The sequence below is a fragment of the Rhinichthys klamathensis genome, unplaced genomic scaffold, assembly GCF_029890125.1.
Source record: "Rhinichthys klamathensis goyatoka isolate OS25496 unplaced genomic scaffold, OSU_Roscu_1.1 h1tg000070l_1, whole genome shotgun sequence".
NCBI classification, from domain to species: domain Eukaryota; kingdom Metazoa; phylum Chordata; class Actinopteri; order Cypriniformes; family Leuciscidae; genus Rhinichthys; species Rhinichthys klamathensis.
The window spans coordinates 341,809-353,183 of NW_026606613.1; the positions used below are offsets into that span (position 1 = coordinate 341,809).

Consider the following 11,375-nt stretch of genomic DNA (forward strand, 5'->3'; position numbering starts at 1 on the left):
TCAAAATAGCACCGTCCTTCGGATGAGACGTTAAACCGAGGTCCTGACTCTCTGTGGTCATTAAAAATCCCAGGATGTCTTTCGAAAGAGTAGGGGTGTTACCCCGGCATCCTGGCCAAATTTGCCCAGTGGCCTCTGTCCATCATGGCCTCCTAATCATCCCCATATACTGATTGGCTTCATCACTGTCTCCTCTCCACCAATAAGCCGGTGTGTGGTGTGTGGTGTGTGGTGAGCGTTCTGGCGCAATATGGCTGCCGTCGCATCATCCAAGTGGATGCTGCACATTGGTGGTGGTTGAGGAGATTCCCCCCTTCTATGTAAAGCGCTTTGAGTGCCTAGAAAAGCGCTATATAAATGTAATGAATTATTATTATTATTATTATTAACTAAAGCAAACACTGATCGCCATAACGGTGGCTTACAATTTTAGATTTTCTCCTTCAGTGATTCTGCTTGTTAACATCAGGTGTCTTCAATAATGCTCAATGATCACTAAATTAATCACTTAATTATCTCATTAACTTTAACACTCATATCTGCATCATATCTTCCATCTGAAAGCAGGTGAAGGCGATTTACTACTAATCAAAGAACCGGCTTTACTGAAGAGACGCGCATAACAATATCGTGCGATATATCGCCCAGCCCTAATTTCTAGTGCATTTACTTGAACTTCTGAGGTAATATCTTTGGTGTAACCCATTTGAGAAAATGAGAGGCGGCCAAAATCAGATTTTAAAATGGACTGAATAAAGGTCTTTACGGACTTGACGTGCGATGCCATGCTGACTGACATGAGCATGAATCACTGTCACACGCAAGCTCAGAGCACTATTGTAAGTTACTGCATGATAATACATTTTTATAGCAGAATAATAATACATCACGATACACAGTCTCACTTTTAGTTATGTCTTTTAACTATTATAATATTTCAAAGGGCAAAAACATGAACTTTCACTATTGGCTTTACTTCTTCAAACAGCTATCACTTTAGCGCAAGGCCAGTAGCATATAGCATTAGCACCTCAGCTCCACCCACGGCCCGCCTCTTTGCCCATTTTCTGTTATCGTGTAGACGTGTGGATAAACTAATATATGCAGGGTCTCTCTTCTGCGATTGGTTGTCTACACTCGAAATTCTATAATAGTTATAGGGTACGAGAAGTGACGCGCTGCCAAGATGGCGACGGCTGGCCCCGCCCACTTTAGGCTTCAAAAACGCTCTTCAGAAACATACGGGTGACGTCACGGACACTACGTCCATATTTTTTTACAGTCTATGGGTACGTCTCTACAGTGACCATAGACAATTAAGCGTTCTGATTGGCCGAGAGTCTCCAGTCACTGACCGTAGACTACCAATCAGATCACAGAATTTCGAGTGTAGACAACCAATCGCAGAAGAGAGACCCTGCATATATTAGTTTATCCACACGTCGATAGCGAAGGCAAGGTTTTGTATTGGACGTCACACGATCTGCATAAAACCCCAAAAAACGAGTGATTCGGAAGTAGAACAATATCTATTATGATTGTGCCCCTTGAATGACACGTGATTAGCTCGATTAGCCTAGCTCACCTTGTGGAATTGATCGCTGCAGAAAGTTACAGTCCGTACAGTATATAACCTAATATATCATATCTGACTCATACTACTCTAAATTACATTGTACCCCTTATTAAAACTTAATTTATGCATTTAATCTGACATACCACATTATTAAACAATAGCATATTCCTCTTCTTATGAACAAAAACATACAATGCATATTTTCAGAAGTTAAATATGATGATATGAATTAACTTTAATCAACTAATCATGGCTTTCATAAATTAATTGTTGATGGTGATCTGTTTTAAAGCAGTGTAATAAAGTTATTAGTTATATTGTGTAATTCTCATAACTTCTATGAACAGCACAGAATTGTTACAACTGTAGTCTGTCGAGACTTTGGTCAATTCATAAATCATGTTACTTACACTCACCCATATTAGGCCATGCATCGTCTAATGTACAATGATGTTTTTACATAATGAACTACATAGTAAAGATACATTGGTCCTTTATTAATCTATGCAACTGGGATGCTTTAAAAACACTGAACAATACATAGAAAAATGTAAAACATAAAAGTATTTTGTATATAAACTCAGTAACCAGTTGTAACAAAATAAAGTCACTACGAGAATATTGATTTCAAGACAATAACAGACTGAAAGACATGTCAAGCATTAAAAAAACTAAGCAGTGTTTACAGTTCAGAGCTGTATTCCCGTTATTGGGGAACAAAATAATGTATACACTTGACAGCATTTTATAATCATAAATGCATGGGATAAACCGCTGTTTTTCAATTATGTATTACATTTGCGTGACGAATGGAACGAGTGATTATTATAGTGACATTTTATTTAACAATTTCTGTTAGTATCACTGAACCCATAGAAATGTCCATATCCATTCAAATAATCAAATAGCTATTCATAATTATGCATATTCATTTTTGCAATAGAAACATTTAATAATAATAATGATAAAACTGATACCCAGCAGATTTCACATCATTACAGTTCGATAATGTTGCAGAAATTTAACGTTACACGGTTAAACAGGCATAGATCAAATGTAAACATAAGTTATTCTGCTACTCCAAATCATACCACTCTGTTCTTGACTAGTATATTAGGGAAGAGAGCGAACGCAGTCCCCCACTATCATAAATTCTGCAGTCTAGATTCCCACATTTGGGGAATTCGCAAAGGTCATCAAAGCCGAGAGTGCAATGGCTGAGTCTCGCCTTGGGAAAGCCACCGTTATGATCAAGGTGTCTCCAGGTAAGTATGAATTCTACAGCGAGTCTGAGGGAAAGTGACTTCAGCAAACACGAGTCTCGGTGACGGTGAGGGATACGTCACGCCATACGAGTCAACGGCAACTAGATGAAGATTCATGTTAAAGTTTCGCTGTTAATCAAGCTTTTAATAGCAGCAGCAACAGAAACAAAAAATTATCGTTTTATTTTGTGGCGAACAATTTCCGTGATGCAACACAAGCGTCCACCAGCCAATGGAACAATAGATGTTCAAAATCATATTTTAAGAACTCAATAATAAGAGTATTGGAACCTAATTCGAAAATTAGAAAGAAAGGGTTAAACAATTCACCTTTTGACACTATTTGAAATATATTGTTTTTCATCGGTTGTATTATTAAAAAGCAACCATGACGTAAACCACGCATCATCGTCTACATCACTTCCGGGAAATTAAAATAAGGGGTGCGCAAACCGCAAACAAACTCGCAGTAGCAACATAACTGGAGAAAGATTTACAGCCTATGATCGAAACAGGTTTCCTCTAAAAAATATATATTTTAGGATATTCTACTATTAGAACAATCATTATAAATATGTGCGTGAGCGTGTTGTTTTAAAACATCCGCCAGAGGGCAGCAGAAGCGCTCATTCATGCTAAAACCAAAGAGAAAGAGTCTCAGTCAGCTGTTGTGTTTGATGAACTGTCTGTGTAACACACATACGAACTCAAGTTACAACAGTAGAGTTTTCTTAAAAGATATTCTTGATATATCTTGAGTCACTTCAGCAGGGATCTATGACATATATAGACGGTTTAGGGTTTCTCTATGAGAGTATATAGCAGCTATATAGAGAGTAAACAGATAAATGTTCTCTGTAAACAGTGGGAAATGAGCAGAAAACGAGCGCTAATCGCAGACACTTTCTGCTTAAAGAGACGCAGATCGACTCGGTTACTAACGTAACCTCGGTTCCCTGAGAGGAGGGAACGAGTATTGCGTAAGCTTACGCTATGGGAAAACTCCTTTTCTCGAGAAATATTGAAGTCTTTATGTAAAATGCATTGCAGCTGCACAGCATACAGCAATGAGCGAGGCAGCTCGGTCATTGGCTGTGCTGCGGCAACTTGCACGAACCAATGACGGGGCGACTCTGAACCCGCTTCCAATGAGCGTGCTTCGCGCCCACGCGCGTCAGAGCCCGCCGAGATGGGCGTGGCCAAGGGCTATATATTGGGCGCCCCGTCGTCTGAGTTCTTTAGGTTCAATTCGACTGAAGCAAACTGACCAAGCACAAGCACGGCAGATTACGCAATACTCGTTCCCTCCTCTCAGGGAACCGAGGTTACATTAGTAACCGAGTCGTTCCCTTTCGAGAGGTTCCTCCTATTGCGTAAGCTTACGCTATGGAAACGCCATGTAAAACGCCGTGCGTGCTGACTTCGCTTCTATTAAGCCGGAGGCCGGAGCCTGAGACTTTGAGCAAAGTAATTATCCAACGAGCCAGCCGAAGGCGGGTTTTATAAAGGACAACGTGGAACGGCCCGATGGGCGTCCAGAGACACATACAAGCACATTTTCATGTACTGTCATGTATGAAAAATCCTACACATCAGTTTCAAGATGTGATTCTATGAGGGAGGAGACAATGCTCAGCATGTACACACCCCAGCCTATGATGGTTAGACCGACAGTATGTTAGAATGCAATGAGGGGACCTGTAGGTTATAAAACCTGATAAATGTGGACGGTGAGGCCCAGCCTGCAGCCGCACAAATATCTTGAATGGGTATCCCACTCGACCACGCCCACGAGGAGGCCATGCCTCTCGTAGAGTGAGCTCTGATGCCCAAGGGGCACTGAAGACCCTTGGCTTCATAAGCCAGCGCTATGGCATCAACTATCCAGCGCGATATTCTTTGCTTTGACACAGCCAGACCTTTAGTGCGGCCGCCAAAGCATACGAACAACTGCTCTGTCTGTCTGAACAGGGCAGAGCGTTCCAAATATACTCTGAGTGCCCTGACCGGGCAGAGTAAATTAGCGTAACTTTCGTCTGCTAGGGACGATAGCGCGGCCAAAGATATCACCTGTGCTCTGAAAGGAGTAGAGAGCACCTTAGGAATATACCCGTGTTTTGGCCTGAGGACAACCCTGCTGTCGTTAGGTCCAAACTCCAGGCAGTTAGCGCTTGAAGACAGCGCGTGCAGGTCGCCCACTCTCTTGACCGAGGCAAGAGCCAGCAAGAGAGCAGTTTTGAGCGAGAGCTGTTTAAGGTGCACAGTTCGGAGGGGTTCGAACGGGGCACGCTTAAGTGCGTCCAGGACCGTGGCCAGGTCCCAAATCGGCACCGAAGGGGGGCGTGGGGGATTCATCCTCCTGGCGCCCCTCAGGAAACGAACAACTAGGTAGTTTTTCCCTAGTGTGCGTCCTTCGACCGGTTCATGTGATGCCGCTATGGCAGCCACATATACTTTGAGCGTGGAGGGGGTGCGGCCTGCCTCCAACAGCTCTTGTAAGAAAACGAGCACACTCGGTACTTCGCATGTCTCAGGGTTCAGGTTCCTGGGTTTACACCAGTCACTGAACACCTTCCATTTCTGGGCATATAAGCGCCTCGTAGAGGGCGCTCGCGCCTCAGTGATGGTTCTCAACACTCCACTGGGGAGGTTCCCGGGAATCCGTTGAGGGGCCACGCATGGAGGGCCCACAGATCGGGGCGGGGATGGAGGATCATCCCGTTGGCCTGCCTGAGGAGATCTAGCCTCAGTGGAATCGGCCATGGGGCAGATTGCATCATCTGCATCAGTTCTGGAAACCACGTCTGGTTCTTCCAGAGTGGGGCTACCAGGAGCACTGCACATTTCTCCTCCCTGATCCGACTGATGACCTGAGGTAGCATAGCGACCGGAGGGAAGGCATACAGCGGGCGGCTCGGCCAGACTTGGGCGAGCGCGTCTGTGCTCTTTGAAAAGAAGAGAGGGCAGTGCGCATTTTCCTTGGAGGCAAAGAGGTCGACCTCTGCTCTGCCAAAGGTTTGCCATAACCACTGAATCGTCAGGGGGTGGAGAGACCATTCTCCTGGGAGAACTTTGTCTCTGGACAGCATGTCCGCTCCCTGGTTCAGAACGCCTGGCACATGCGCTGCTCTCAGTGAGCGCAGGTTGCGCTGGGAGCATAGGAGGAGCTCCCTGGCCATCGCGTGCAGGGAGCTCGATCTGAGTCCACCCTGACGATTTATATGCGAGACTACCGTCATGTTGTCCGTTCGGACTAGAACGTGCTCGTCCTTCAGGTACGGGAGCAGGGCTCTGAGAGCCAAAGCGACCGCTTTTAATTCCAGACAGTTTATATGTAGGCGCTTCTCCGGGTTTGACCACAAGCCGGAGACAGGCCTGCCCTCGTAAAGGGCCCCCCAGCCTATTTTGGAGGCATCTGTCGTGATAATTTTTCTCCTTGTGTTCACGCCCAAACTCTTTACACAGCAAAAACTCCAGTGTTAAATGAACACACCTGGGAGTGTATATGAGTCCACACTCAAGAGTGTTAAAGTTAATGAGATATTTAAGTGATTAATTGAGTGATGATTGAGCATTATTGAAGACACCTAAAGCAGAATCACTGAAGAAGAAAACCGGAATTTCAGGTCACCATTATGGAGATGAGTGTTTGCTTTAGTTGGGCTCTTGACCCTTATATTATTAACTTGAGTTTTTGTTCAGCTGGTGTATCCGAGTCATACCTGCCAGATGAACAAAGAAAAACAATGGTCTAATGGTATTGATTATGATAATCATCATTTGAGCTAATTGTTTGTGATTAATGCTGTTGGTTACAGCATAACTGAGATTCTGCATAAATATCCAGAATTTGTGATATAATATAAAAGATTTCTTAAAAGTTGTAAAAAAAATATATATATATCCTTGTTTTAGGCAGACACAGATATCAAGATTCAGTTAATGCATCTCAACAATGGTGATGAACAGAATATTCAATTAGGAAAAGTAAATTACATAGACAATTCAGATCATAATTTATTCATACCGCAATGCATGATGGGAGCCATTAATCAGTTGTGATTGGTGGCAACAAGGATTATTATTGTCACCACGGTTGAGATTCACAGGCTGATTATTGATGTCTGCGTTTCTAAATAAATGAATTTGAAAGTGATTTGATCAGAACAATTTTTATTAAATGGTTTGGATTTTAAGAAACATACAATTATCATATGCTGTAGGACCACTAAACTGTTGCTATCAAATTAAACAAGATCATCTGAATGAGTTTCATTTTTCAGATCACAGCATGATTATGTCAAAACATAACCAACACTATCAGATCACAATTGTTTTTGTTCATTTGACTGTTATAAATCAATAACAGCAGACAAACAAAATTTAAACTTAAAGTATAAGGATCAAGAGCCCAACTAAAGCAAACACTGATCGCCATAACGGTGGCTAACAATTTTAGATTTTCTCCTTCAGTGATTCTGCTTGATAACATCAGGTGTCTTCAATAATGCTCAATGATCACTAAATTAATCACTTAATTATCTCATTAACTTTAACACTCATATCTGCATCATATCTTCCATCTGAAAGCAGGTGAAGGCGATTTACTACTAATCAAAGAACCGGCTTTACTGAAGAGACGCGCATAACAATATCGTGCGATATATCGCCCAGCCCTACAATATATGGTGTATGTGCAAATGTATCAACATGCGTTTTCTAGTTGAAACAACAGTTATACTAGTTAATTCAACTTTTAGCTTAGTTGAGGACAATTAAACTTAAATGTTCTTGTTGTCTGGACAATTTCTACAAATTTAGTTGTGTCTACAAAAAAAAAAAAGTTGAAATGGCAATTATTTTTTACAGTGTGTAGTGCTCTCCTAGTGACCAGACTGACTTAATACACGTGAAATTTTGACAATACTTAATAATAATGTATTACATATTAATATAATACTGTAATTCACTAAAAGGGGTTTTGTTTGTTTAAGGTTGTAGTGAATGAACCTGTTCACGTTGTTGCAGCAAATCTGACAGATAATGTACAGCAAGATCAAGAAGGCATTAAAGATACTGTACAGTGCATACTGTTTTTGCTTCTTGTACAGCAGGAATAAAAGGGTCTGATTGCACAAGTCCGAGTCTGGTATATTTTTTGTATGCAAGGTTCCAAAATAATGGTTTGTTCGAGGATGCTGTTGGCATCATCTTTTCTGACACTGACTCTCCTGTCAATCTGTATGTATAGTTGTCCTTCATGGTCAATATTTTCACATATTAAGTCACATGTGCTGATATAGCCACCAGCCAACAAACTTTGTCCTTACATGACATTTACTTTTATGATCTTTCTCCCCCTCCAAATTCAACTTCAAATTCAACCAAAGTAACGTAGAAAGTCACTGTTGATGTAAACACTGTTTTATTTGTATTATCTTTCTAATTGTCCATGGAATACAACTGTGATTATACATAAAATTTGTAATTAATTCCTCATGGTTAGAGTAATATTTCAATATCACCTCTTCATAATTCTGCTGTTGTTGATCCTCTCTTGGTTTAAGTTGTTCTTATATTATCATAAACCCTTTAACTGATTGTTTTGTCACGTCATTTTTACTTTACTATATTTTATTTTAGTGAAGTGACGATAAAATAAAAATTGAATAAAAATAAATGTGTGTGTTTGAATGAAAATATTGTTTTCAGCACAGTTTTCAGCAACAGTGACCATGCCTTGGATTATCACCAGACAAGCTACCTGGAAAGATGCCCAATGGTTGTGCTCACTTTGTTGCAATATAGATTACCACTGTATGCTACAGACCCAAGGACCAGATACGATTAATTAAAACCAGGGAGTTAGTCAGTCAATTTAAGACGAGTCAGAATTATAATAAATTAATGAAAGATTTACTGAAGATAGTTTGTAGTTTCATCATGCAAAAGTTAGCTTCAAGACTCTCAAGGAGTTTGTAGGCCGCTCTGTTACAGTTACAAAGATCAGCAATTATACCCTTCACCAAGGTCTAAGCTAAATCAACTGATATGACAAGATATGAAGTCTCAAGATCTCAGCACGTCGTTAAACAACTCATCAAACAGCACTTTAAGGCCATTGCACACTGAGTCCGAAATTCACATCTGAAATTTCTGCACGTTAAAAAATAAATACGACCTCACGTTATGTCAATCACGCTTGCACACTGCCTCCGAAACTTTCGTCCGTCATAAAAAAAATCGGATCGGGTTTGATTTTCTGCGTTTTTCGCATCTGTAGCAAGCAGTGTGAATGGTGTTTGAATGGTGTTTTGACAATTCAGTGTTGATGTCAGTCATCATGTAGTGCCCTGATTCAATGATTTCTTTCAGTGTCTAATATCTGATTAAAAAGGTTGACAAATTATAGTTTTATTCAAAACTGATTTTACAGCAAAGGGCCAGCAGTGTTATTTAGTGATGGCCGGTTCGTGAACGAATCGTTCTTTTGAACCGGTTCTTTTTAGTGAACCGGTCGAACCAGTACACTAAATCGGACTGAATCGTTCGAAACAGTTCGCGTCTTGCGTCAGTGCTGATACACAAGTTACTAAAGTTACTCAGTTTCAGACATGCCTGACAGTCCCTCTGACTCGAAATAAACCAATATCCCGGAGTATATTTCACTCCAGTATATCCAACAGTTTGAAATGTGTTGTTTTTGAGAGAAGTGATGAGCACGAGCTGATACTGCGCATGCGCGTACTACCGAACGCACATGTACACTCAAAAAAATGATATGTTGGCTTTACTTAACTTTTTTATGTAAACAGGTTCCACCGGTTCCACATAACTATGTTTCGTTAAACAAACATAATATGTTCATGTAACTTCAACATCATGGAATTTGGTCATTTTAAGCGACCCAATTAAACTCTGAGCTAATGAGTTAATTAAGTGAATAATTGAGTGATGATTGAGCATTATTGAAGACACCTGATGTTAACAAGCAGAATCTCTGAAGGAGAAAACCGGAATGTTTATGTCACCATTATGGAGATAAGTGTGTGTTTTAGTTGGGCTCTTGACCATTAACTTATTAACTTTAGATTTTGTTTGGTTGCTGTACATGAGTTATAACAGCCGGATGAACAATAAACAAAGGTCTTCTGATGGTGTTGGTTGTGTTTTAACATAATCATTATTTCACAATCATTTGACCTGAGTCACTGAACTTATATTGAACCCAATTTCTGAGTTAAGTTTACCTAACTTTCATTGTAGAGCATACTATTTTTAGACTTTCCAATGAAATTCAAATCAAGAAATAAAAAAAAACCTGAGTAGGCACACACAGACATCAAGAATCAGCACATGAATCTCAGCAATGGTGACAAACAGATCATAAGCTCATTATTTATTCATGCAGCAATGCATGATGGGAGCCATGAATGAGTTTTGATTGGTGGCACCCAGAATGCACTGCAACATGCTTTATAATTGTCACCATTGTTGAGATTCACAGGCTAATTCTTGATGTCTGTGTGTGCCTACTCAAAATATTTTTTTAGGAAGTGTCTTTTTTATTTATTGATTTGATCATTTAAATTTCATTGAAAAGTCTAAAAATAGTATGCTCTACAATGACAGTGCTGCTATTATTCGTAAGGTAAACTTAACTCAGAAATTCGGTTTAATATAAGTTCAGTGACTCAGATCAAATGATTGTGAAATTATGATAATGTTAAAACACAACCAACACCATCAGATGACCTTTGTTTATTGTTCATCCGGCTGTTATAACTCATGTACAGCAACCAAACAAAATTTAAAGTTAATAAGTTAATGGTCAAGAGCCCAACTAAAATAAATACTTATCTCCATAATGGTGACTTAAACATTCCGGTTTTCTCCTTCAGAGATTCTGCTTGTTAACATCAGGTTTCTTCAATAATGCTCAATCATCACTCAGTTATTCACTTAATTAACTCATTAGCTCAGAGTTTAATTGGGTCGCTTAAAATGACCAAATTCCATGATGTTGAAGTTACATGAACATATTATGTTTGTTTAACGAAACATAGTTATGTGGAACCGGTGGAACCTGTTTACATAAAAAAGTTAAGTAAAGCCAACATATCATTTTTTTTAGTGTACAGCGGTTATCGGATCACCAGTACAGAACCGAGAACTGTTTCTTTCGAACACGTTCGACATAATGAGAACAACTGATCGATGAGCTAAGCATGCGTGCAATTTTTTTCTGAGGGACGAAATGTACGTTTCTTAAGTATTTATTTAGTTGAACATAAGTAAGTGTAATAAAAAAAAAACATGTTGGAAACATGTTTATCACATAATTACTGTATTATCACTGTATTATTTTAAAGTTTGGAAACACAATGAATGGATTGTAACACTGTCAAACTAAACATTTATTAAAATAATATTTTCAGGAACAGCTCATTTAATTTCTAAGTAAGTTGATATAAATATTTGATGTAAACTCTTGCCAAAGTTTTAATGGTGCACACTGCACAGTACTGCTTAGT

At 39.8% G+C, this 11,375-nt stretch overlaps 1 non-coding gene across 1 annotated transcript; it reads right to left on the reverse strand.

The window, feature by feature from the left end:
* Positions 1-2,690: 2,690 nt before the first annotated feature.
* LOC130085003 (U1 spliceosomal RNA) lies at positions 2,691-2,849 on the reverse strand. Its single transcript, XR_008807089.1, has one exon. It is a non-coding gene; the product is annotated as a U1 spliceosomal RNA (small nuclear RNA).
* Positions 2,850-11,375: the final 8,526 nt, after the last annotated feature.